This window comes from Rhinoraja longicauda, chromosome 7 (genome assembly GCF_053455715.1).
Source record: "Rhinoraja longicauda isolate Sanriku21f chromosome 7, sRhiLon1.1, whole genome shotgun sequence".
In the NCBI taxonomy this organism is placed as follows: Eukaryota; Metazoa; Chordata; class Chondrichthyes; order Rajiformes; family Arhynchobatidae; genus Rhinoraja; species Rhinoraja longicauda.
In genome coordinates, this window is record NC_135959.1 from 11,031,840 (window position 1) to 11,059,083 (window position 27,244).

At 45.3% G+C, this 27,244-nt stretch overlaps 1 protein-coding gene across 1 annotated transcript in view; it reads left to right on the top strand.

The window, feature by feature from the left end:
- Nucleotides 1-2,166: 2,166 nt before the first annotated feature.
- The window catches only part of oca2 (oculocutaneous albinism II), a 337,303-nt gene continuing 312,225 nt past the window's right edge, over nt 2,167-27,244 (top strand). The window contains exons 1-2 of the mRNA XM_078402106.1: nt 2,167-2,458; nt 18,387-18,656. The gene's annotated coding sequence lies outside the window, so the exon portion shown is untranslated. The remainder of the gene's footprint in view (nt 2,459-18,386; nt 18,657-27,244) is intronic.

Below are 27,244 nucleotides of genomic sequence, written 5' to 3' on the forward strand. Positions count from 1 at the left end.
TAAGGTGTACAGGTTTGTAGATTAATTGGGTTGGTGTAATTGCAAATTGTCCCTAGTGTGTGTAGGATAGTGTTGGTGTGCTGGGATTGCTGGTCGGCAAGGACTCGGTGGGCCGAAGGGCCTGCTCCCATGGTACACCTCGAAATTAAACTAAACTAAAGATATCCTTTGTAATTTCAGAATCTTTATCAATGTGGATCTGAACTGTAAATAGTTGAAGGGCAGGTTTTAAATCCTAATTTAGTCTTGTGTTAGTTGACCTTGCTTAGATCAGTGACTGTTTTGGTGCAATTAATCCACAGGATGGGACTGGCGGCAAAATAAAAACTGATTTCTTGCATTTGATCTGCCTTTGGTGTGTCCTCCCAGAACCACTGTATGCTGACAATTGTAGAGCTTGGTCGTGATGCCACAAGTGGTCAAATATCTTACAATATGACAAGGATAGACAAAATGCTGGAGTATCTCAGCAGGTCAGGCAGCATCTCGGGGGGAAAATGGATTGGTGACCTTTCGGTTCGGGACCCTTCTTCGGGGGGGAGGGGAAGGAATTTAAGGGGGGGCGTGGGGGAAGTGTCGGGGAGGGGAAGAATTGAGGTGGGGGGGAGGTGTTTGTAGAAGTTACCTTAAATTGGAGAATTCAATATTCATAACGAAGGTAGACACAAAATGCTGGAGTAACTCAGCGGGTCAGGCAGCATCTCGGGAGAGAAGGAATGGGTGACGGCAGAAGGGTCTCGACCCGAAATGGGGTCTCGCCCATTCCTTCTCTCCTGAGATGCTGCCTGACCCGCTGAGTTACTCCAGCATTTTGTGTCTACCTTCGATTTAAACCAGCATCTGCAGTTTTTTTTCCCCTCAGTATTTATACCATTGGGCTGTAAGGTACCCAAGCAGAATCTTAGAATGTGACTATTGAAGATCAATTAATGTTCATGCAATTACATTGCAACACCATCTTTAAGAGAGAGTGGGGAAAATCTAGGAAGAATGTGATTAAACATTTCATTGTTTTTAATGTAAAAAAATAACAAGGCGAAGCCAGGGATTGGGAATCCTCCTTCCCTCTCCTTGGAGAAGTTGTTCATCTCGTCGCATTGTTTCATTTCCCTCATCTGGGTGTCCTAGTGCATCAGTCACAGAAAGGAAGTATGCAGGTACAGCAGGCAGTGAAGAAAGCCAATGGAATGTTGGCCTTCATAACAAGAGGAGTTGAGTATAGGAGCAAAGAGGTCCTTCTGCAGTTGTACAGGGCCCTAGTGAGACCGCACCTGGAGTACTGTGTGCAGTTTTGGTCTCCAAATTTGAGGAAGGATATTCTTGCTATTGAGGGCGTGCAGCGTAGGTTCACTAGGTTAATTCCCGGAATGGCGGGACTGTCATGTGTTGAAAGACTGGAGCGACTAGGCTTGTATACACTGGAATTTAGAAGGATGAGAGGGGATCTTATCGAAACGTATAAGATTATTAAGGGGTTGGACACGTTAGAGGCAGGAAACATGTTCCCAATGTTGGGGGAGTCCAGAACCAGGGGCCACAGTTTAAGAATAAGGGGTAGGCCATTTAGAACAGAGATGAGGAAAAACTTTTTCAGTCAGAGAGTTGTGAATCTGTGGAATTCTCTGCCTCAGAGGGCAGTGGAGGCCAATTCTCTGAATACATTCAAGAGAGAGCTAGATAGAGCTCTTAAGGATAGCGGAGTCAGGGGTTATGGGGAGAAAGCAGGAACGGGGTACTGATTGAGAATGATCAGCCACGATCACATTGAATGGCGGTGCTGGCTCGAAGGGCCGAATGGCCTACTCCTGCACCTATTGTCTATTGTCTATCAGATATTATGCTTCCATGGTACATTAAAAGCTCAGGAGAAGAAAAAAAAATCTCCAAACACACAGCTGTACAAACGGCAAGCCAGTGTTGCAATAAAGTTGAAGGAGAAAACTTAAAAGCAGGGCCGCAAGGATTGAATTTTTCACATGTTTACCCGACGGCGTTATAGTAAAGGTTTCAGTGTGCTGTGGGCAAACGGAGGCATTTAAAAGCTATTTGCCTTTTCAACACATGGGTAATTTCTAATCCATCTTCCTTGTGCCACTGGCCGGAATGCCAACAGCACTCGTTACACGTAAGGAATGGTGAATGTAGCAATCACATGAAGCATCTTCTGTTAATTGGCTGTCACACGAAGGCAAACTGGGCAGTCAGATTCATCCGTGTGCGTGGGAAAGAGTTCCCTCCCATCTACCACAGACACCAGCCGCAGTGAATTGATTTCATTTTATCCCTTCAGCGTTCTCAATTTACAGCTTTGAATTTGGGGAATTATTTGGTTCGTAATAAGCGTTTGCTTTCCAGCTAAAGTGCTTTTCATTCTTTAAAATTTCACGCCAATATTTGCGGGACTTTGTTCCGGATGTGGAACGACCTCCAGTAGTTCTTCAGCACACTATTTGCCCAGGTAAATGGAATTTATTTTGATAAATTAAAAATGTTTCTTTCTATAAAATCTTGAGTTTTTAAACCTTAAAAGTCTTTCCTCTCGCGACTTATCTCTGCTTTTTGCTGAGCACCTATCTCAAATGATCATTCTTCCGTCCGAGATTGGATACTAAGTGGGAAGCCCAGTAAGCATCTTATTATCTTCGCTTTTGTCTGTCACTGTCATAGTTTATTTCTGTGGCAAATTAAGTTTAATTGCAGGAATATCAAAGTTAGCCCCGTTCTCTTTTCTGTTTATAAACTTTCTAGTTTATTTCTTTCACAAAGATGAAAGGGTTTCTGACATTGTACAGCTTCTGAACAGTTCTCTTAAATCAAATCACTTTAGCAGAGGCTGCAATTAAAAGAAAGTGGCAAAATATCAGGCACCTAGAAGCAGAAAACTACGTGTTCCTGCTGATCTCAACATTTACAACTCCAATCTCTGTTCTAAGTTTGTAAACTAAACTTTATTGTGATTACCTTTCTTTGTTTAATATCTCGATGTCATTACGAAGGATTTTAATTCTGCACGATTAACTGTTGCACCTCAAATGCTCTGAAGTTTATTCGCAAAGACCTTCTCTTTGTAAACATACATGTTACCTTTAAAAGTGACTTATTTCACATAGGTTTTAGTAACTGCCCCTTTTGCCTCATGATGTAGATCTTCAATTGATCATGTTACTCAGGACTTATTTTGCTGTGTTAAAAATGCTGCAGAAATATTGTTGTTACAGTTTGTGGAAAGCACAGTTCATTCGGTGAATCATGGCTCCGTGCAGGTTCAATTGAAATGAATCATTCCCATTGTTGGGGGAGTCTAAAACCAGGGCTGCAGTTTAAGAATAATGGGTAGGCCATTTAGAACGGAGATGAGGAAAAACCTTTTCACTCAGCGTTGTAAATCTGTGGAATTCTCTGCCTCGGAAGGCAGTGGAGGCCAATTCTCTGGATGCTTTCAAGAGAGAGTTAGATAGAGCTCTTAATGATAGCGGAGTCATGGGGTATGGGGAGAGGGTGGGAAGGGGGTACTGATTGTGGATGATCAGCCATGATCACATTGAATGGTGGTGCTGGCTCGAAGGGCCGAATGGCCTCCTCCTGCACCTATTGTCTATTGTTAACCCCCTCTGTAATTGTGCAGCTGATTTTGATGCACCTAATGTCAGAGCAATCCAATCATTAAACTGAATCACTTGACATGTTTTAACAGCAAGAGATAGTTCATCTGTCTACTCTTATCCTCTATTCAATAAGATAATTGTTATTGTTGTTATATTAAATCCATAAACAGAAGGAACTGAAGATTCATATTAAACAAATTGCGAATCCTGGATGTGTTCAGTTCAGTATCTGAAGGAAAGACGTAGTCTAATAGTTCAGGGATGCATTTTCTTCAGAACATAGCTATCCTTTCATTTGACTGCAAGCTTATGGACACCTTTAAAGTGAATGGAGCATTTAACCAGATATGTTATACATAAGTTCATATGTGATAGGAACAGAATTAGACCATTTGGCCCATCAGATCTACTCCACCATTCAATCATGGCTGATCTATCTTTCCCTCTCAACACCATTCTCCTGCCTTCTTCCCATAACCCCTAACACGTGTACTAATCAAGAATCTAAATCTAGAATCGAGAATCTAAGGCTTTTCATTGTACCTCGGTGCGCGTGACAATAAACGAAACTATCTCTGCCTTCAACATATTCATTGACTTGGCCTCCAAAGCCTTCTGTGGCAACGAATTCCACAGATTCACCACCCTCTGACTAGAAATTCCTCCTCATCTCCTTCCTAAAGTAACGTCCTTTTATTCTGAGGCTATGACTTTTACATATTTAACTTTGATTCGGGGCCATTCTTGATAAAGGAGTAATACTTTAAGAAACATATATATATATGTTAAAAAATACAGTGTTAGTTGGAAATTCAGCACTATGGAGTATCAAGTTTATATTTTCAAGTTTGCATTTTTTTTTAGAAACAATATTAATTTTATCTTTGCTTTGTTGATGGCTTTATTGAGGTTCCAAGTACCGTGCTCTCTTTAAGGATCTCAACCTGGTGGTAGCTCAGCGGTAGAGCTGCTGCCTTACAGCATTTGCAGTGCCAGTGACGCGGGTTCGATCCCGACTACAGGTGCTGTCTGTACGGAGTTTGTACGTTCTCCCCGTGACCTGCTTGGTATCCTCCAAGATCTTTGGTTTCCTCACACACTCCAAAGACGTACAGGTTTGCAGGTTAATTGGCTTGGTATAAGTGTAAATTGTCCCTAGTGTGTGTAAGATAGTGTTAGTGTGCGGGGATTGCTGGTCGGAGTGGGCCGAAGGGCCTGTTTCCATGCTGTATTTCTAAACTAAACCTATGTTATTCAGTTGGTTGCTTGCAGGGGGCACCACAGCTGAGCCTGATTCTCTCCTGATCCATTAATCCCACCAATGCACTTTTTAACAAATTACGTTAGTTAGAAATTAGTATTGAGAGCGATGTTTGATTCTTCCCTCTCTGACCTATGGACACCGAAACCAACTACTTTTCTGGTGCAAACTCCACTGCCCATAATGGTTTTAGTTTAGGGACGCAGCGCAGAAACAGGCCCTTCGGCCCACCGAGTCCACACCGACCAGCGATCCCCGCACATTAACACTATCCTACACCCACTAGGGAAATTTTTTACATTTACCAAGCCAATTAACCTACAAACCTACCTACAGACTAGGGGCAATTTACAATCTTTACCAAAGCCAATTAACCTACAAACCTGTACGCCTTTGGAGTGTGTGAGGAAACTGGAGCACCTGGGGAAAACCCATGCGATCACAGAGAGAATGTACAGGCTCCCTACAGCCTCCATACGGAAAGGATTGAACCCAGGTCTCTGGCGCTGTAAGGCAACAATTCTACCACTCCGCCTTGAGAAGTCATTATTAGGTTTTATTGAAAATTCCGAAGTGATATATAATCAGAGATAATAAAATAATTCGGATATATTTGTGTGATGTGTGTTACCACACAGAGTTGTGTTGATGCACAGATAAAAATGCAAAAAATCTATGAACTTTCAAGTTTAGACAATAAAAATTTAAATATAAATGCAACCACCTAAATATTTCAGCCACTCCACGAAACGCTCCAGCAACAGGTTGAGTCAGCTCCGGTCCTGGGTGATCCATCCAATTATTGTAAACAAGGTCTAGGTTTATCATTGTCACATGTATTGAGGTACAGTGGAAAGCTTTTTGTTTTGCATGCTATCCAAAAAGATCATATACATTATGCATAAGTACAATCAAGTCAAACACAAGGACAGTAGATAAAGCAAAGGATAAATACAGAGTGCGGAACAATGTTCTCAGCATTGTTGCGCATCAGATCCACTGACAAAGTCCAGTGTCCGCAATGGGGCAGAGGTGAATTGGACAGTAACCTAGATTATGGAATGACTGTTCAAAAGCTTGATAAGAGGGGATGAAGCTGTGGCTGAGTCTGGTGGAGTGAGCTTTCAAGCCTCTGGACCTTCCGCTGGCTGGAAGCAGGGAGAAGAAGGAAAATACGGGTGCAATGAGTCTTTGATTGTTTTTAGGAGCTGAATTAGGCCATTCGGCCCATCAAGTCTATTCCGCCAATCAATCATGGTTGATCTAGCTCCCCCTCCTGAACCCATTCTCCTGCCTTCTCCCCATAACCTCTGACACCCGTACTAATCAAGAATCTATCCAGCTCTGCCTTAAAAATATCCACAGCCTTCTGAGGCAATGAACACCACAGATTCACCACCCTCTGACTAAAGAAATTCCTCCTCATCTCCTTCCTAAAGTAACGTCCTTTAATTCTGAGGCTACGACCTCTGGTCCTAGACTCTCCCACTAGTGGAAACGTCCACTCTATCCAGGCTACTTGTTGTCTACTTTTCCGAGGCAGCGTGAGGTACAATTGGAGTCCTCTGTGAAACAATGCTTTAGATAAAATAATTGACAGTATCTATTTACCAAAGTGATTACGTGTCGGTTGTATCATTTCCTTCCACTTCCACTGCATGCTATTATCTAAGTGACTGCCACCAAGAACCTAGTTATATCTGCTGAGGACGCGGGAGGGTTCCAGGTAATGCTTTTTGTCGCGGTGCATTAAATCACCTGAAGCCCTGTCAGTTTTGTCTTCAGATCTCAGGGTTCCATTCATTTATGCCTGAGGCAGAATGTTAGCAGGCGATTTAATATTTAGTTTAGTTTAGAGATACAGCGTGGAAATAGACCCTTCGGCCCACCGAGTCCGCGCCGACCAGCGATCTGCGCATATAATGACACTAGCCTACACACACACTAGGGACAATTCACCTACATACCTGTAAGTCTTTTATCTAATCTGTCCAAGCCTCAACTGAAATCCTATTGAGGTTGAAGAAAGTTAAGGGATTAGATTTTACCACACTTCCAAGTTGCCCTTTGTTTTCTATGTTTTGGCAGATCATCAGAAAAAGGAACTGTGAAAGAGTGTTGTGTTATATAACGACAACGAAAGCAGTATTTTGAACAACCTTTACAGCAGGAACAACCACTATTTAATTAGATCCAGCATTACTCCCAAACCCATTAGTTGCAGCTTAGGTTATGAAATTGGAATGAAACAAAAGTACTCTTTATAGCTTAATTATCCGATGCAAATCTAACTACAGCTCAGTAGGTAGCACCAATTCTTTAAGGATCAGAAAGTTGCGAGTTAAAATCCCACTTCAAGGATTACAGTGGAAAATCTAGGCTAATTACTCCGGTGAAGTATCGAGCTTAGAGCTGTGGTCTTTTGGATGTGCGGTAAAACTGAAGCCCTATCTACCTTCCCAGTCGGGTGCTGAAAAACGATGTAAAAAGAAAAACACATAAAGTGCTGGAGCGGGTCATGCAGCATCTCTGGAGGACATGGATAGGTGATTTTGGCTCTGGACCCTTCTTCAGACTTGTTCTAGTAGGATGTGGGGTGGGTGGGGAGGAGAAACCTGGAAGAGAGGTGGGGGTGGACCAAAGCCTGGGCAGGTGAATGCAAGTGAGGGGGTTTGATTGATAGATGGGTGGACAAAGGCTAGCGATGAAAAGGTCATAAGGAGTAGAATTAGGCCATTTGGCCCATCAAGTCTACTCTGCCATTCAATCATAGCTGATCTATCTCTCTCTCCCAATCCCATTCTCCCGCCTTCTCCTCATAACCCCTGACACCTGTACTAATCAAGAATCTATCTATCTCTGCCTTAAATATATCCACTGACTTGACCTCCACAGCCTTCTGTGGCAAAGAATTCCACTGATTCACCACCCCTCTGACTGAAGAAATTCCTTCTCATCTCCTTCCTAAAAGAACGTCCTTTAATTCTGAAAAGGAGATAAACGGCTGTGAGAAACAGAGAGAAGAGGTGTAAATATGAGGCGAATGGAAGGGGAAAGGGGAGGGGGGGAAGTGGGAGAAATGGGTACACATGCAGGTGGGGCACAGGAAAGGGAGTAGGGAGGACAAGGACGGGGTGGGTAGTGTGTTTGTTTGATGTAGGTTACCTAATGTTGGAGAATTCCAGCATTTGCTTTTCCTTGTGTCGATAACAAGTAAAACATGGAGACATGGAATTCAGTCTGAAGAAGGGTCTCGACCCGAAACGTCACCCAGTCCTTCTATCCAGAGATGCTGCCTGTCCCGCTGAGTTACTCCAGCATTTTGTGTACCTATCTTCGAAATAATTAAGAGGTCAGGTCGCCACTGTGGAGATAGAAATCTATAATGTCTCAAATTGGGAATCTTGCATCGGAATTGAGTAAAATTAAAGATAAGAACAAATTTTCTGGCAAGGCAAGGATGCCTAACTGAAGTCTCGGAGATGGAGTGGCATTGTATTGATGATGCTCGTGATGGTGGAATTTGTTTGTGAAAGCTAATGAATATAGTGGTGCAGCTGGTAGAGGCCATAAGGTCATGTGATAGGAGCAGAATTAGGCCATTTGGCCCATCAAGTCTACTCTGCCATTCAATCATGGCTGATCTATCTCTCCCTCCTAACCCCATTCTCCTGCCTTCTCCCCTTAACCCCTGATACTCGTAGTTGCTGCCTCACAGCACCAGAGACCCAGGTTATAACCTGACTATGGGTGCTGCCTGTGCAGAGTTCATGCGTTCTCCCTTTGACCATGTGGCTTTCCTCCGGGTGCTCTGGTTTCCTCCCATATTCCAAAGACATGCAGGCTTATAGGTTAATTGGCTTCTGTAAACTGCCCCTAGTGTGTGGGATAGAACTAGATCGATGGCCAACGCAAACTTGGTGGGCCGAAGGGCCTGTTTCCACACTGTATCTCTAAGCTATGAAATCAGGTGGGATATTAAACCAAAGTCCTTTCTTCCTCTAAAAGGGAAAGTAAAAGATCCTTTGACTCTTTGTGCAGAAGAACAGAGGAATGCCTTTGATGATGCTGCATTTGTAAATTATTATTAGTTTTACTTTAGCAAAAACACCGAAGTGAAAATTCATCGTTGGTTGTCTTTGCTGAAGTTGCTTGTTGGCTACGCATGACACTCTTCTGCTAAAAGTCAGTTCTATTAAAGTTTCAGAGGAGGAAAACAGTGAGGGCTAATAAAGAAATCAGGCCCTTCGGCCCAAAGTGCCCACGGTGGGTTAAATGACCATCGATGCTAGTGCTATTTGCCCGCATTTGACCCCTATCCCTCTAAACCTTTCCAATCCATGTAATGTCACTGTACGTACCTGCCTCAATCACGTCCTCTGGTCATAGAGTATGCATATCTGACCAAGAACGAATTGCCTTTGCCACATTAGAATCTCAGCTTCCAAACTAATTCAAGATACAATGTGGAAACTGGTGCTTCGGCCCACCGAATCCACGCCGACCAGCGATCACCCCAACACTAGTTCTATCCTACACACTGGGGACAATTCACAGGATCAAGTCAACCTACAAACCTGCACATCTTTGGATTGTGGGAGGTAACCAGAGAAAACCCGTGTGGACACGAAGAACATGCAAACTCCATAGGGACAGCACTTGCAGTCAGCCTCAAACCTGTGCCTCTGATGCTGCAAGGCAGCAACTCTATTGCTGCATCACTGTGCTGCCCCTCTTTATTGAAATATTAAAACTATTCTGAATCTATTCAGAAGCTCCGGTTTCCTCCCACACTCCAAAGACGTACAGGTTTGTAGGTTAATTAGGTTTGGTAAGTTGTAAAACTTCCCTAGTCTGTGTAGGATAGTGTTCGTGTACGAGGTGATCACTGGTCGGGCTTGGTGGGCCGAGGGGCCAGTTTTCGCACGTGTTGCCTAAAGTCTAAAGTAAAGTCTAAAATATTGTATTAATTCTGATGAAGGTTTAAAAAAAAATCTAATAATGCTTTTAGGAAAACTGTGATTATTTTAGGTTAAATTGGACATTTAGAAATGGGTAGATTAAATGAGCTAATAGATGTTTGTTCCAGGTAATTAGTTAATGATTGACAACATATTTTATTTTGAAGAAGTGAATGATAGATTATTCAAAAGGAAATGTGTGAGGTAGTGTGTTTGTAGATTTTCAAAAGGTGATTGATTTCAGTGGGAAGAAAATGCAGGATAAATGCTATTGATTCGCTATCATCTGTTTTATACCATGATAAGAAGTCTCAATTAGCCTCTACCTGTGCACAGATCTTACCATAAAATCCCTTTCATCCAAGAGGATTACTGCAGGATGCCATGCAGCAACCCTGATAACATTGAGGTCCTGGAGTGGGGATTGAACTCTGAATCTTCAGGCAGATGAGCCAAGGAAATACATAGAAAAGGGTTCAGAATAAAGTAATAGAAAACTAGTCACCTCATCCGTGCATAGAATATATATCTATTTTGTCCGATCGCATTCCTCATCTCCAGCGTAGTTCATTGGAGTAATGGAGTCAAAGAGCATGGAAACAGGCCCTTCGTCCCAACACGCCCATACTGATCAAAATGTCTCACACAAGCTACTCCCATTTGCCCACACCGGACTCATTCCCCTCTAAACGTATCTTCTCTGTGTACTTGTCCAAATGTCTTTCAAAGGTGGTTATTATACTTGCTTCCAACAAGCTGCGCAACCGTGGCGCCCCCTATACCCTCCTGTCGGCAGTCCATGTTAGAAAATGAATGAACTTTAATGCTTTCCCATGAACCAATGGAACTTGCAGCACAACTTGCTGAACATCTATATACTCGTTTGTTATCTTGTTTGTGACTGAATTTCAGCCAAAATGGTACACGATAGCGCGACAATTTTAGGCCCATCTTACTCACCATCGTCACTTTAGTGATAATGCAAGTAGTTTTATTGAAATCGGTGTTATATTTTCAAAGTTATTCACATTTTTAAGTTTAAAAGGAGGGGAGGGGAGGGGTGGGGGAGAGGGGAGGGGGGGGTTGAGGAGAGAGGGGAGGGGGGGAGTGGGGGAGAAGGGAGAGGGGAGGGGGGGTTTGAGGAGAGAGGGGAGGGGGGAGTGGGGGAGAAGGGGGAGGGGGGGTTTGAGGAGAGAGGGGAGGGGGGGAGGACAGGGTGCTGCACCAATGCAGGAGAGGTTTGGGCCCAACGGGTCCACTTTGTCTTCCTTTTTAATTCTGAGGCTGTGGCCTCTGGTCCTGGACTCTCCCACTAGTGGAAACATCCTCTCCACATCCACTCGATCCAGCCATTATTTTTTGTCATTGTTGAAGTTAGCTAGAGTTGATTAAAAGCTTTCCCATGAGATTCTAATTAGAAACCTCTGGGAAGGTTGCTTGAATCTTCCACTTACAGTAAAACAACACGATTAACGAAAATCTGGTGCAAAGATTAGTGAGCCACAGTACCAGCAGTGCTGAAAAACAGGAAATAAGCCCAGTTAATCAGTTTCATGGTGAAAATCTGCAGGTAATGGTTGGCTATTGGGTTTACTGGGAACTGACTTCCTATCAGAAGCATGGAGATCTGCCCTAAGTAGTTTAATTTAGATTATTATCACATGTACCGAGGTACAGTGAAATGCCTTTGGTGCGTGCTAACCAGCCTGGGGAAAGACAATGTATGATTACAATGGAGCCATCCACAGTGTACAGATACATGATAAAGGGAATGATATGAATAACGTTTAATGCAAGATAAAGTCCAATAAAGTCCAAACCAAGATAGTTCAAGGGTCCCAATGAGGTAGATAGTAGCTCAGGACTGGTCTTCAGTTGTTTAGTTTAGTAGGATGATTCAGTTGCCTGATAACAGCTGGGAAGAAACTGTCCCTGGATCTGGAGGTGTGCGTTTTCACACTTCTGTACCTTTTACTCGAAGGGAGAGGGAGTGGCCAGGGTGCGACTCATCCTTGATTATGCTGCTGGCCTTGCCGAGGCAGTGCGAGGTATAAATGGAGTCACTGCAACATATGCACTTCACAAAATTTAACATTAAGCTACGAGGAATTGTTAAAGTACACGACCGAAGGTTTGGTTAAGGCGGTAGTTTTTAAAGGGAGTCTTAAAGGGAGTCTTACAAGGCCTAGGTTCATTTGATTATTACATTCATGGCCCACTCCGTCCCAGATCACCCTTATTGAAGCAATGGCCAAGAAAGCACACCAGTTCCTTTAGAAGACTTAGGAAGCTCGGCATGTCCCCAACAACTCTCACCAACTTTTACAGATGCATCATGGAAAGCATTTTATTGGGATGCATCAAAGCATGGTTTGGGAACAGCTCCATTGAAGGAAATTGCTCCGGATTATGGACGCAGCCCAGACCATCACACAAACCAACCTCCCTTATTCTTAAACTGTGGCCCCTTGTTCTGGACTCCCCCAACATTTGGAACATGTTTCCTGCCTCTAACGTGTCCAACCCCTTAATATTCTTATACGTTTCGATAAGATCCCCTCTCATCCTTCTAAATTCCAGTGTATACAAGACTAGTCGCTCCAGTCTTTCAACATACAACAGTCCCGCCATTCCGGGAATTAACCTAGTAAACCTATGCTGCACGCCCTCAATAGCAAGAATATCCTTCCTCAAATTTGGAGACCAAAACTGCACACAGTACTCCAGGTGCGGTCTCACTAGGGCCCTGTACAATTGCAGAAGGACCTCTTTGCTCCTATACTCAACTCCTCTTGTTATGAAGGCCAACATTCCATTGGCTTTCTTCACTGCCTGCTGTACGTGCATGCTTCCTTTAACCAAAAATACCCCTCACCCAGCTTTCTCCACCCCCCCCCCCCCACCTGGATGCACAATCATTTCTACTACTATTGTGCCCCCATCCCATTCCCCTTTCCATGTTTCCTTCCATCTAAATCCCTTCCTCTGGCTTTACATTTTGTGCCTCATCTCTCCTTATCTGGTCAATCAACCCCACACCTGTAACAACTTATTGCTTGCCATTCTTTGTCCTGGCCGAGTCAATTGATATTTTTAAAGCAGAGATAGATAGATTCTTGATTAGTACGGGTGTCAGAGGTTATGGGGGGAAGGCAGGAGAATGGGGTTAGGAGGGAGAGATAGATCAGCCATGGTTGAATAGCAGAGTAGACATGATGGGCCGAATGGCCTAATTCTACTCCTGTCACTTGTGATATGATCTGTGACCCATCATCCTCCTGCACTTCGAGGAGTAAGAGTTCCAGCCTGCTCAAGCTCTCCCTATAGCCCAGACCCTCGAGTCCTGACAACATCCTCGGGAATATTCTCTGTACCCTTTCCAACTGGACAATTTTCAACTGATTTAAATTTTATATGATATGATAGTGGCATTTAGGGTAGACAGTCAGAACTTTTTTCTCAGGATGGAAAAATTAAATATTAAAGGGCATAGCTTTAAAGTGAGAAAGGCAAAGCTTAAAGTGGGAGGGGCAGATTGTTTACACAGAGGGTGGTAAGTGCCTGGTGATTGAGGCAGATACCATGGTGGCTTTTAAGAGACTGTTGTATCGGCATATGGATATACAGGGAATATCATATCATATATCATATATATACAGCCGGAAACAGGCCTTTTCGGCCCACCAAGTCCGTGCCGCCCAGCGATCCCCGTACATTAACACTATCCTACACCCACTAGGGACAAGTCCGTGCCGCCCTCCGCCCTCCGAATGGAGGGATATGGATTATGTACAGGCTGATAAGAGTTGGTCTTAGCATCATGTTTGGTATAAATATTGTGGGCTATAGGACCTGTCCCTGTACTGCATTGTTCTACAAAAAAAGACACAAAGTGCTGGAGTAACTCAGTGTGTCAATCAACATTTCTGGAGAACATGGATGGGTGAAGTTTTGGGTCAGACCCGAAACGTCACTTAACCATGTTCACCTAACCATGGCGGCACGGTGGCGCAGCGGTAGAGTTGCTGCCTTACAGCGAATGCAGCGCCGGAGATTCAGGTTCGATCCTGACTACGGGCGGCGTCTGTACGGAGTTTGTATGTTCCCCCCATGATCTGCATGGGTTTTCTCCGAGATCTTCGGTTTCCTCCCACACTCCAAAGACGTACAGGTTTGTAGGTTAATTGACTGGGTAAATGTTCAAAAAAATATCCCTAGTGGGTGTAGGATAGTGTTAATGTGCGGGGATCGCTGGGCGGCGCGGACTCGGTGGGCCGAAGGGCCTGTTTCCACGCTGTATCTCTAAATCTAAAAAAAATCTCAAATCCATGGAGGCTGCCTGACCCGCTGACTTACTCCACCACTTTGTGTCTTTTCTTTGCAAACCAGCATCTGTAGTTCCTTGAGTAACTCAGCCGGACAGGCAGCTTCTTTGGAGAGAAGGAATGGGTGACGTTTCGGATCGAGACCCTCCTTCAGAAGGAGAAGAAGTTCTCAGAAGAAGTTCTCAGAAGAAGGGTCTTGACCCAAAAAGTCACCCATTGCTTCTCTCCAGAGATGCTGCCTGTCCCACTGAGTTACTCCAGCATTTTGAGTCTGTCTTCGGTTTAAACCAGCAGCTGCAGTTCCTTATTTCACAAAATGCTGGAGTAACTCAGCAGGTCAGGAAGCATCTCAGGAGAGAAGGAATGGGTGACGTTTCGGGTCGAGACCCTTCTTCGGACTGATGTCAGGGGGGCGGGACAAAGGAAGGATATAGGTGGAGACAGGAAGATAGAGGGAGAACTGGGAAGGGGGAGAGGAAGAGAGGGACAGAGGAACTATCTAAAGTTGGAGAAGTCAATGTTCATACCGCTGGGCTGCAAGCTAACCCAAGCGAAATATGAGGTGCTGTACCTCCAATTTCCGGTGGGCCTCACTATGGCACTGGAGGAGGCCCATGACAGAAAGGTCAGACTGGGAGTGGGAGGGGTAGTTGAAGTGCTCAGCCACCGGGAGATCAGGTTGGTTAAGGCGAACCGAGTGAAGTTGTTGAGCGAAACGATCGCCGAGCCTGCATTTGGTTTCGCCGATGTAAAGAAGTTGACATCTAGAGCAGCGGATACAATAGATGAGGTTGGAGGAGGTGCAGGTGAACCTCTGTCTCACCTGGAAAGACTGTTTGGGTTCTTGGATGGAGTTGAGGGAGGAGGTAAAGGGACAGGTGTTGCATCTCGTGCGGTTGCAGGGGAAAGTGCCCGGGGATGGGGTGGTTTGGGTAGGAAGGGACGAGTGGACCAGGGAGTTACGGAGGGAACGGTCTCTGCGGAACGCAGAAAGTGGAGGGGATGGGAAGATATGGTCAGTAGTGGGGTCCCGTTGGAGGTGACGGAAATGTTGGAGGATGATTTGTTGGATACGCTGGCTGATGGGGTGGAAGGTGAGAATGAAGGGGATTCTGTCCTTGTTACGAATGGGGGGAGGGGGAGTAAGAGCGGAGCTGCGGGATGTATAAGAGGCCCTAGTGAGAACCTCATCTATAATGGAAGAGGGGAAGCCCCGTTTCCTGAAGTATGAGGATATCTCTGATGCCCTAGTGTGAAACGCCTCATCCCGGGCGCAGATGGAGGAATTGGGAGTAGGGGATAGACTTTTTGCAGGAGACAGGGTGGGAAGAAGTGTAGTCCAGATAGCTGTGCGAGTCAGTGGGTTTATAGTAGATGTCAGTCACTAGTCTGCCTCATGTGGTGGAGATGGTGAGGTCCAGAAACAGGAGGGAGATGTCGGAGATAGTCCAAGTATATTTAAGAGTAGGATGGAAATTGGAAGTGAAGTGCATGAAGTCAGTGAGTTCTGCATGGGTACAAGAGGTAGCACCAATGCAGTCGTCGATGTAGCGGAGGTAGAGTTCGGGGATGGGGCCAGTGTACGTCCGGAACAGGGATTGTTCGACGTACCCGACAAAGAGGCAGGCGTAGCTAGGGCCCATGCGAGTGCCCATAGCTACGCCTCTGGTTTGGAGGAAGTGGGAGGAGTCAAAGGAGAAATTGTTAAGGGTAAGAACCAGCTCTGCTCGGCGGAGGAGAGTGTTAGTAGATGGGGATTGGCTGGTTCTACGGTTGAGGAAGAAACGGAGGGCTTCGAGACCATCCTTGTAGGGAATGGAAGTGTAGAGTGACTGGACATCCATGGTAAAGATGAGGGAGTGGGGGCCTGGGAACCGGAAGTTATCGAGGAGATGGAGAGCATGTGAGGTGTCTTGGACGTAGGTGGGGAGGAATTTGACCAGGGGGGATAGGATGGAGTCGAAGTAGGTGGAAATAAGTTCAGTGGGACATGAACAGGCAGAAACAATGGGTCTGCCGGGACAGTTCTGTTTATGTTCGGTGGGACATGAACCTCCTACCTAAAATCAAACTGCTCCCCCAGCTGCAGTTCCTTCCTACACATCTGTAGTTCCTTGTTTCTTTTGTATTGTCCTATATTCTATGATGAAATAAAACACTAAATGAGCACAATGTATTCCTAGTTCTGCAGACATAGTTCTGGTCTTAAGATGCAACCTTTTTCTCCAATTTATGTTGGTGAAGGTAAAACGTGGAACACATGAATGACGACATCATTTGCTGGACACCTGATGCCATAAAATATCAGACATTTTAATGGTATTTATTCACAAGATGCTGGAGTAACTCAGCAGGTCAGGCAGCATCTCAGGAGAGAAGGAATGGGCGACGTTTCGGGTCGAGACCCTTCTTCAGACTGATGTCAGGGGGGCGGGACAAAGGAAGGATATAGGTGGAGACAGGAAGATAGAGGGAGATCTGGGAAGGGGGAGGGGAAGAGAGCGACAGAGGAACTATCTAAAGTAATGGAAATGGTGCAAGGAGATGTCAGCTTTAATTTCGCACTTAGCCTGATTTTTCCTGAAAATAAACTCCAGCATGATCCAATTAAACCCAGACACAAAATTCTTGTGCTCCGCAATTTCTTAGTTTGTCCATGTTATAGGAAAGATGTTGTCAAGTTTGAAAGGGTTCAGAGAAGATTTACCAGGATGTTGCCAGGACTCGAAGGACTGAGCTAAGGGGAGAGGTTGGGCAAGCTAGGACTGATACACAACACAGATACTGGCCCTTCTGCCCATCAAGTCCATGCTAAAAATGAGATTGTGTACCATATTGGCTTGATTAAAGTAGTAAGCAAACCAAAAAAAATTGTGGGCTTAATTTCAGTGCTTAAATTTTTTTTTAAAATTGCGGGCATCAGTTGTTAGATGGGCAAGGCTATAGACCAAATAGGGAGCTAAAGGGAGTGGTTGAGCAGTCTAGGGCTCTATTCCTTGAAGTGCAGGAGAATTAGAGGTGATCTTATAGAGGTGTCCAAAATCATGGGAGGAATTGTAAACGCACAGTCTTTTGCCTAGAGTAGGGTTATCGAGAACCAGAGGACATAGGTTTAAGGTGAGGGGGGATAGATTTAATAGGAACCTGAGGGGTAACTTTTTTACACAAAGGATGGTGGGTGTATGGAACAAGCTGGCGGAAGAGGTAGTTGAGGCAGGTGCTATCGTTAAGTTTAAGAAACATTTAAACAGGTACATGGATAGGGTAAGTTTAGAGGGTTATGGGCCAAAAGCAGGCAGGTGGGACTAAATTAGATGGGGCATGTTGGCCGACATGGGCAAGTTAGGCCAAAAGGCCTGTTTCCACACTGTATGGCACTAGGACTCAAGAACCATGATGATTTATGGCAACAATACTTATTATTACCACAAGATGTCAGTGTAGTCATACTTGAAAGCATTGATGTGCCAAACATATGAAACCAGATATTGGAGTAGCACCAATGTTTTGTTTCACTTGTTGGTCTGATTCTTCAAAATCTAGTGCTGTCGGAGCTTGATGGTGGTATATGGCTAGATATCATGGGAATGGACAGGATCGAGGGAGTGGGGGCTGAGACAACAGCCTTGTGTGATGGGTTAGTGGTGGTAGCTAGCCAGGTATTAATCTCGTGAAGGTTTCCACTCAGAACTTTTTGTTTTGAAGAAGCCTTGTTATCTTGATTAAATGGACAATATATGAGTATTTTGAGCAGCACAGTGGCACAGCTGGTAGAGCTACAGCGCCAGCGATCCGGGATGGACACTGACATCGGGTGTTGTTAGTGTGGAGTTTGCACATCCCCATGACCACATGGGTTTCCTCCCATGTCCCAATGACTGTGGATTTGTAGGTTAACTGGCCTCTGTAAAATTACCCCAAGTGTGGGTGGCCCTAATTGCCCCCTAATGGGGAGAAAGCAGAAAAGGGGTACTGATTTTTGATGATCAGCCATGAACATATTGAATGGCGGTGCTGGCTCAAAGGGCCGAATGGCCTAATTCCTGCACGTATTTTTTCTATGTTTCTATGTACGAGTGGATGACAAAGTGGGAGAACATAGAACTAGTGTGAATGGGTGATTGATGGTCAGCACAGACTCGGTGGGCCGAAGGACCAGTTTCCCTGCTGTATCTTTCAATCAATTAGTCAATCAATCAATTTGAGGTAGACTCTCACTTTTTTTCCTTTTTAGAAACAATAAAAAGATGATGTACCTAGACAGCAAAAGCCAAATTGAGGTGGAACTTGCCCAGAAGATGGCGGCTCCTCAAAGGAGTTTGAATGGGCACGTCAAGCCGTTGGTTGAAGCCGGGGCTTTTGGGGAGCTGAAGTTTCTGGAGGGGCTTTGTGAGATGGGCCTGAGTCCAAATGTGGAGCAGAAACGCTACCTGAATGGAGCTGTGTCACACGAACAGTGCGCCCTGCACTGCGAGGAAATTAGCCCCGTCTCCAAGCAAGATGGGTGAGTACGGTGCCTTGTGTAATGGTTGATATCTGGTGAAGCAATACAAACTTTGAGGCAACTATATTAGAACGTTTACTGTGATTATACTTGCTTTTTTTTCTGGAAGATGGATCTTCGGTTGAAAGGGCAGTTCTCTTTTTTTCTGTATCTTTAATTTTTAAACTCTTACAATGATGTAATTAGAGATGGTTGTTGAGAGACCTGCTGTAGGGCAGGGCATCATTCGGATCAACGAACTCACCAGGAAGGCTGGCTCCGCCCTGGGGGCAGAGTTGGATTCATAGGAGGTGGTCTTGGAGGGGAGGATACTCCTCAATCTACAGAGCAACCCGGAATAAACAGCTCACCCCCTCCATGACACACTGGTCAACCTGAGTAGTACCTTCAGCACCAGACTGGTTCCATCAAGATGCAGCACAGAACGCCACAGGAGATCCTTCTTCCCTGCGGCTATCAAACTTTACAACTCCTCCCCCTTCTGTCATGGGATAGACTGACCCCACCCCACCCCCCCAATCTTTGCACATCCCACAAGCCTTTCCACGAGTCACTTTAATTTCACGTTTCATGTATTTTGTGTTTTTAATGACTGTTAGCAGATCAATTTCTGTCCTGGGATAAATAAAGTTCTATCATATCGTAACAATTTCTGTAAATTTCTACTCATGGCTGGATCATCTTTACCTGCTTGCAGTGGTATCGGAGTGAAAGAGTTACTTGGCATGTCAGGCGTGTGAGCATTATGCTTTCCAATTATTCTATACCTGAATTGGAACAACACTCAAAAGACATTATGTCAACATTTAAAAGACAAGATGTACAGAAGTTTGAAAACACACACCTCCAGATTCAGGGACGGTTTCTTCCCAGCTGTTATTAGGCAACTGATCCATCCTATCACCAACTAGAGAGTGGTCCTGACCTATCATCAGCCTCGTTGGAGACACTCCGACTTATAAACATATAAGATTATTAAGGGGTTGGACATGTTAGAGGCAGCAAACATGTTCCCAATGTTGGGGGAGTCCAGAACCAGGGGCCACAGTTTAAGAATAAAGGGTAGGCCATTTAGAACGGAGATGAGGAAAAACTTTTTCAGTCAGAGAGTTGTAAATCTGTGGAATTCACTGCCTCAGAAGGCAGTGGAGGCCAAGTCTCTGAATGCATTCAAGAGAGAGTTAGATAGAGCTCTTAAGGATAGCGGAGTCAGGGGGTATGGGGAGAAGGCTGGAACGGGGTACTGATTGAGAATGATCAGCCATGATCACATTGAATGGTGGTGCTGGCTTGAAGGGCTGAATGGCCTACTCCTGCACCTATTGTCTATTGTCTTTAATAGGGTTGGACTTTATCTTGCACTAAATGTTATACCTTTCACCCTGTATCTATACACTGCGGATGGTGTGATTGTAATCATGTATAGTCTTGCCACTGACAACACAGTTGTGAGTTCTGAGTAACTGGATCTTACAGGCGAAAGATGTAAGATTGGCAGTACTAAATAGGTTAAGTATCAGAAAGTACACATAATGAACATATATTATTTTTGTGCATATAGCTAAGCATAGCTGCATCCTTTTAATGGTGTAGGTTTATAAGTTCACAGATTGATAGAGACAATAGACAATAGACAATAGATGCAGGAGTAGGCCATTCGGCCCTTCGAGCCAGCACCACCATTCAATTTGATCATGGCTGATCATTCTCAATCAGTACCCCGTTCCTGCCTTCTCCCCATACCCCCTGACTCCGCTATCCTTAAGAGCTCTATCTCGCTCTCTCTTGAATGCATTCAGAGAATTGGCCTCCACTGCCTTCTGAGGCAGAGAATTCCACAGATTTACAACTCTCTGACTGAAAAGGTTTTCCCTCATCTCAGTTCTAAATGGCCTTATTCTTAAACTGTGGCCCCTGGTTCTGGAATCCCCCAACATTGGGAACATGTTTCCTGCCTCTAACGTGTCCAACCCCTTAATGATCTTATATGTTTCAATAAGATCCCCTCTCATCCTTCTAAATTTGTGTGTGCGTGCGTGTGTGTGTGCGTGTGTGCGTGCGTGCGTGCGTGCGTGCGTGCGTGCGTGCGTGCGTGCGTGCGTGCGTGCGTGCGTGTGTGCGTGCGTACGCACCATCCTTCAGTCATTACTCTCTTTCACCCGCTCTGGGCACATCTTTGCAGGTGCTATCACAACGTTTAAGAAAAATTTGTACAGGTACATGGATAGGACAGGTTTAGAGGGGTAAGGGCCAAAAGCAGGCAGGGGGGACTAGTTTAGATGGGGCATGTTGGTTGGTGTGGGAAAGTTGGGCCGAAGGGCCTATTTCCACACTGTGACTCCATGACACTATCTGCCCACGTTTCCTGCCACACTACAGTCACCATTCCTAATCCCATCGACCCTCAGCTCTCGTCTAGTTCCTTTTCCGGGCAAATTTTGTCTGGCCACCTGGCTCCAATCCATGGTCAATCCTCCTGCCCATGTTCATGACGTCCTTCCATTCACAGACTTTAATTGGGTTTTACTTAATGGCAGTGTCCAAGATCACAGCATTGTTTAACAAGACTAACTTCATGTTAGTGTTGATACTCCTTGGGTCACAGAAACTGGGGCAGTACAGCTCCTCCATGATATTCTGCAATTCCCGCAATTCGTCGTATATCTCCACCTCAGTTTTATTAACTCGCCTTTGCATTATATTCCTTGGCTTTCTTATCCAACAAAGAAATGTCCCAGTTTTGAAACCTTGAAAGCAAACTTTTAGAGCAGGGAGTTCCAGATTTTCCCTTAGTCCTCATAAGTTTGATCTATTCTTCTGAAATAGGAACACAAATTACATGAACGGTTGACAAGGTTTTGATTGCTTCCTTTGGGACACTTCCTTTTCTTCCGGGAATGGTTGCCTCTGGTCTCTTCTCATCTCAGCACAGCCGTGTTATTTCCGCAAATTGTGAATCCTACTTCACCTTCGCAGGTACAGCGATCCGTCTATTAACGGACAGATGCTGCATTTTAGAGGTTTCACGTCTAACAGCTCTTCGCATCGAGTCCACATCACAAGATTAGAAATTGTTCAACCAGAGTTGAACACACTTCTCGGCATCTGCATTCAATGGCATCTTGGTCTTTTTGTGCTTCTTGTGTGTGGTGGTGGAAAGATCGGTGGAAACAGGGCCGCGATGTGAACGCTCTTTCCTTGACCCCCTTCTAACAGCTTAAGATTTTTAGAAATTTTATTCTTCATTCTTAACAATTTGGCTCTTCTTTTTTTTTTGCAGAGCGCCCTTTTTAGTTTAGTTTAGAGATACAGCGCGGAACCGACTCACCGAGTCCGTGCCGACCAGCGATCCCCACACGCTAACACTATCCTACACACACAAGGGACAATTTACAATTTTTCCAAGCCAATTAGCCGACAAACCTGTACGTCTTTGGAGTGTGGGAGGAAACCGGAGCACCCGGAGAAAACCCACGCAGGTCACGGGGAGAATGTACAAACAACGTACAGACAGCACCCGTAGTCAGGATCGTACCTGGGTCTCTGGAGCTGTAATGCAGCAACTCTACCGCTGCGCCACCATGACTTCCACTAAAGGGCCCACCACAAAATATATTTTTCAAGTCTTTTAACATGTTTACCTTACTGAAGACTAAATAGCCTTTTCTTGGCTCGTCATCGTCTTGGCATCAGTGCTCAACGAGGTTATAGTCCTGCCTGACCAATGGGTGGGGGACGAGGGTAATGAGTTGCTAATGTGTTGTTGGAGGAGCTGATGCGTAAAGGGTAAGTATGTATTTTGTGTCTTCCCAATCTGGCCCAGTGTTGTGAAGATAGAGTTTATTTTAGTTTAGATACAGTGTTGGAGACAGGTCCTTGCGTCCCACCGAGTCCGAGCCGACCCGTGTTCAATCCTACACACTAGGGACAATTTACTGAAGCCAATCAACCTACAAACCTGTATGTCTTTGGGATGTGGAGGAAACCGGAGCACCCGATGAAAACCCATGAGGTCACAGGGAGGACTTACAAACTCCACACGGACAGCACCCGCAGTCAGGAATGAACCCGGCTCCACGCTGCTGTAAGGCAGCAACTCTACCGCTGTGCCACTGTGCTGTGTTATCCCAGGAGTGTTCTTCAATGGTCGCCTGGAGGGCTTGCAATTTCTCTTGTGATGATTGAATAGCAAGATTTCGTCGGGGGTGATAGAATTTGATGCAAAGTCACTCTAGTCTGAAGAAGGGTCTCGACCCTGAAACGTCACCCATTCCTTCTCTCCAGAGATGCTGCCTGACCCGCTGAGTTACTCCAGCATTTTGTGTCTACCTTAGTTTTAGTTTTAGAGATACAGCGTGGAAACAGGCCCTTCGGCCCACTGAGCCCACGCCGCCCAGCGGTCCCCGTCCACTAACACTATCCTACGCACTAGGGACAATTTACAAATTTTTAACTGAATCTAATTAATGTACATCTTTGGAATGTGGGAGCAAACCTAAGATCTCGGAAAACCCACGTGGTCACAGGGAGAACGTACAAACTCCGTACAGACAGCACCCGTAGTCAGGATCGAACCCGGTTCTCTGGCGCTGTAAGGCAGCAACTCTACCGCTGCACCAAGCCTGCCTCTCAGCATGGTGATTGATAGGGGAGTGGTGGGGAGGAGGAAATCGAGAGGGGGCTCACCTTCATGGACTGTACAAGAGATAGTCACCTCCATTAGCAAACCAATACACAGTCTAACCTCCATGTAATTGTTAGGTGATCTGCAAGTTGAGATATCTGTGTGGGGCAGTAATCATAATCATGTTACCTGAAGGTTTTAAGTATTTTAATTCATTCTAAAACCAGGTTCCTAAATAAGATTAAAGCCAACTCCAAAAACTAGCAGGAAGCTTAGGGCTGCACAGTGGCGCACCTGGTAGAGCTGCTGCCTCACAGTGCCAGAGATCCGGGTTCGATCCTGACCTCGGGGTGCTGTCCGTGTGGAGTTTGCACATTCCTCCAGTGACCGCGTGGGTTTCTTCGGGGTGCTCGGGTTTCCCCCCATATCACGAAGACGTGTGGGTTTGTCGGTTAATTGGCCTGTGTAACCTGCCCAAGTGTGTAGCGAGTGAATGTGAAAATGGGATCACATAGAACCAGTGTGAATGGGTGATCAATGGTCGGTGCGGACTCGGTGGTGCGAAGGCCCTGTTTCCTTGCTGTATCTCGAAACTAAACTAAGGGCGGCACGGTGGCGCAGCGGTAGAGTTGCTGCCTTACAGCGAATGCAGCGCCGGAGACTCAGGTTCGATCCTGACTACGGGCGCCGTCTGTACGGAGTTTGTACGTTCTCCCCGTGACCTGCGTGGGTTTTCTCCGAGATCTTCGGTTTCCTCCCACACTCCAAAGGCGTACAGGTATGTAGGTTAATTGACTGGGTAAAATGTTTTTAAAAAGAAAATTGTCCCTAGTGCGTGTAGGATAGTGTTAATGTGCGGGGATCGCTGGGCGGCGCGGACTCGGTGGGCCGAAGGGCCTGTTTCCGCGCTGTATCTCTAAATCTAAAAAAATCTAAATCTAAACCAGATAAAAACAAACCATGATAAAAAAAAGTCAGGCTTTAAAAACAGGTGGCTGTGGAGTTAGTAGTTGTTCTTATGGTTGACCTCAATATTACCCCCCCCCCCCCACCAACCCCTATGGTCTGTTACAGCGGGGGTTTATCGTACTGAGATACTGACGGGTAAGTAGGATTTGAAATTAGGAAGAGAGCTTTAAAACTGAAACATTGCATTTGCATTTCATAAGGTGTAGGAAGGAACGGCAAGATGCTGGTTTAAAGCAAAGATAGACACAAAAAGCTGGAGTAACTCAGCGGGTCACACAGTATCTCTGGAGAAAAGGAATAGGTGACGTTTTGGGTCGAGACCCTTCTGCAGACTGAAAGGCAAGGGGAAAGGGAAATAAGAGATACAGACAGTGATATAGAGATGTCATAAGAGTTGGGATAGGGAATGTTACAAGAATATGCAACGGTTTGAAGAAGTGTCTTCACTCGAAACAGCGCCTATTCCTTTTCTCCAGAGATGCTGCCTGACCTGCTGAGTTATTCCTGCGCTTTGTCCATCTTTAGTGTAAACCTGCACCTGCAGTTCCTTCCTACACATCGGCAAGCAAAGCTTGGTGTCTGCCATAGCACGGGCAGCAGAGATTTGGAGGTTGTTTACTAAAAGCTTGAAGATAATCCAACTAAACTGTTCAGAAGCGTACAAAGTCTATCCCCATGGTGTTGGACAGATGAATGACTTAGAAAATGTGTAACCGTGCTACATCGGTTTACAAGGTTTAAAGATTCCTTCAACCCATCCAGGCCACAGTGGTCAGAGGCTTCAGTTTACAAAAAAAAAACAACCATCGACCGTCACCACCCATCTCCTGCTTGGAGATAGTGGGCAGTGGATGGTGGTGCAAGGTTACTATTGTGATCGTAAATCAGTATTCCAGAGAAGACACACCAGACTGCAGATGTTGGAATCTGGAGCATAAATAAAAGCAAAATGCTGGAGAAATGTGGTTTAAAATACAGCGTGAAAACAGGCCCTTTGGCCCGCCAGGTCCAGGCTGACCATTGTTCGCCCGTTCACACTAATTCTACGTCATTCCACTTTCTCACCCACTTGCTGTACATTCGGGGCAATTTTACAGAGGCCAATTGACCTACAAGCCCACACGCCCTTGGGATGTGGGGAAGAATCCGAAGGGAACTCTCGCCATCACTGGGGGAACGTGCAAACTCCACACAGACAGCAGCCGAGGTCAGGATTGACGGCGGTTCTCTGCTCAGTTCAGTTTAGTTTATTGTCACGTGCACCGAAGCACAGTGAAAAGCTTTTGTTGCGTCAGCACTATCCGGTCAGCGGAAAGACAATACATGATTACAATCGAGCCATTCACAGTGTAATGTGCAGCGATTGTAATATGTGACTGTAGATCTGCTTCTGTGGCTAGCACGCAAATGGTCACCTGGGTTGGGAGCCGCCTCGGTACGCGTGAGACAGCAGCTCTACCAGCTGCGCCACTGTGCCACCCATTCAGCAGAGGAAACTGTATTTGTGGAGGTATAGGGATGGTTGACAGTGCTACATTTTTCCTACCTTTTCCACCATCGTCAGTACGTCTAAATCCCATATCGAACATGGAGTACAATAGGGACTATGAGATTAAATCACCAGGACTCCTGCCTTTGAAGGACTATCGGACATCAGTGCTTCCAATTGCCCTTCCCCGTGATGTGTGGTTAAGGGAAGTCATTCCCTGTGAGGATCCCATTGTAGTCATTTGGAGCAGGAGAATTGTGTCAATTGAGTTGTGCAAAGCCAAGAAAATTGATATTCCATTGGAGATGTGCGACAGTGAGGGGAGGCAGAATGTTGACCTCTGTCAATAGACAATAGGTGCAGGAGGAGGCCATTCAGCCCTTCGAGCCAGCACCGCCATTCAATGTGATCATGGTTGATCATTCTCAATCAGTACCCCGTTCCTGCCTTCTCCCCATACCCCCTGACTCCGCTATCCTTAAGAGCTCTATCTAGCTCTCTCTTGAATGCATTCAGAGAATTGGCCTCCACTGCCTTCTGAGGCAAAGAATTCCACAGATTCACAACTCTCTGACTGAAAAAGTCCCGCCATAACATCATGCTAAAGCACACAACTTGCTTAAAACGTGCTCCTTACAATACCAGAGGAGGACATTCATCCCATTGTATTCCTGATGACTCCCGACAGGGAATCTCATCAGTCCCATTCCTTCTCTTCTAATTCCCCAGTACTCCCCAAATTATTTTCTCTCGCATGCTCATCAACCTTTGACACTTTTCTTCAATATGAGATAAGTTACAGTAGCCAAGATAGACACAAAGTGCTGGAGTGACTCAGACGGGATGCTGCCTGTCCCACAGAGTTATTCCAGCATTTTGTGTCCGTCTTCGATTTTAAGCAGCATCTGCAGTTCTTTCGTACACAGTTACAGTAGCCAATTAACCTTCGGGCAGGATTTTGATTGCGTGACATGGAAACAGGCTGTGTGGCCCATTGAGTTCATGCTGACCATTGATCACACACTAGTACGATGTTAAGAAGTTAATAAACTTTCGCATCCACTCCCTGCACATGAAAGGGGCAATTTACAGAGGCCCCAATTAATCCACAAAACCTCACGTCTTTGTGGTGTGGGTGGAAACCCACATGGTCACAGGGAGAACATTGCAGACTCGATACAGACAGCACCACTGGCGTAGTGAGGCAGCAGTTCTATCAGCCTGACCACTCTGCCACCCTTGTCAAACATCCCAATTGGTTTTGGCGACTGAACCCATGAAACAGTTTTTGACGATATGAAAGGAAAGCAGTATCCAACAGTAACCTGTACGGTCATGGGAAGAAGATTCCTGGGTCCCCATATTGATAACTGCTACATCACCACACAACTTAATAGACTGCATGGACCAGACATTTTACGCTTCTGCCACGGATGGTTTAATCTGTTGCCATTCAGAGGAAGGCTTAACTTTTAAGCTGCTTTCTAAATGCTGTAGTAACATTTT